The following is a 1,108-nucleotide window of genomic DNA, read 5'->3' as shown; positions in this document are numbered from 1 at the left end:
GCTAACACCTTTGAAATCAAGCCGGGCACTATTCAGATGGTGCAGAATTCTGTTTCTTTTGGAGGAGCGGCAACTGAAGACCCCAACATGCACATAAGGAATTTTGTCGAGATCTGCAGCACTTTTAAGTATAATGGCGTGACTGATGAGGCTATCAAGTTGAGGCTTTTCCCATTCTCACTAAGGGACAAGGCTAAAGAATGGTTACATTCTGAACCAGCTGGGTCCATCACTACGTGGCAAGATCTTGCGCAAAAGTTTCTGGTGAAGTTTTATCCGATGGCAAAGACTGCTGCTATGAGGAGTGCTCTTACTCAGTTTGCGCAGCAACCTACTGAATCTATGTGCGAGGCTTGGGAACGCTACAAGGAAATGTTGAGAAAATGTCCACATCATGGAATGCCAGATTGGATGGTGATCACTGGTTTCTATAATGGTTTGGGGGCCCAATCTCGGCCCATGCTCGATGCAGCAGCTGGAGGCGCCTTATGGGCTAAAAGCTATACTGAGGCGTATAATCTTATAGAGACGATGGCTGCAAATGAGCATCAAAACCCAACTCAGAGGATGACGTCAGGCAAGGTAGCAGGTATTCTGGAAGTTGATGCAGCCACCGCTATTGCAGCCCAGCTCCAAGCGCTATCGATGAAGGTTGATTCTCTGGCTACATATGGAGTTAATCAAATAGCTATGGTTTGTGAGCTTTGTGCAGGTTCTCATGCTACGGATCAGTGTTCTCTTATCAACGAATCTGTTCAGTATGTGAATAATTATCAGCGATAACAGCAGCCTGTGCCAGCGACCTATCATCCTAACAACAGAAATCATCCAAATTTCAGCTGGGGGAATAATCAGAATACTATTCAGCCACCATATCAGCAAGGAGTGAGTAAACAGTTTAACCCACCTGGATTCCAGCAACCACAGCAGTATGCTACAAGGCAATCATATCCTCAACAGGGAAGTACAGCTGCACCTACTAGTGCTGATTTTGAGGAACTTAAGCTGTTGTGCAAGAGTCAGGCGGTTTCTATCAAGATCTTGGAAAATCAAATCGGTCAATTAGCCAATGCAGTGCTCAATCGTCAACCTGGCACTCTTCCCAGTG

The 1,108-nt window shown here is 45.8% G+C and overlaps 1 non-coding gene across 1 annotated transcript; it reads right to left on the bottom strand.

Moving 5' to 3' along the window:
• Positions 1–294: 294 nt before the first annotated feature.
• LOC141681358 (small nucleolar RNA R71) lies at positions 295–401 on the bottom strand. The gene has a single exon (XR_012558798.1). It is a non-coding gene; the product is annotated as a small nucleolar RNA R71 (small nucleolar RNA).
• Positions 402–1,108: the final 707 nt, after the last annotated feature.

Source organism: Apium graveolens, chromosome 8 (assembly GCF_009905375.1).
Source record: "Apium graveolens cultivar Ventura chromosome 8, ASM990537v1, whole genome shotgun sequence".
In the NCBI taxonomy this organism is placed as follows: Eukaryota; Viridiplantae; Streptophyta; class Magnoliopsida; order Apiales; family Apiaceae; genus Apium; species Apium graveolens.
Note: the sequence above shows the minus strand (reverse complement) of the source record. Positions and strands in the feature narration are given on the sequence as shown.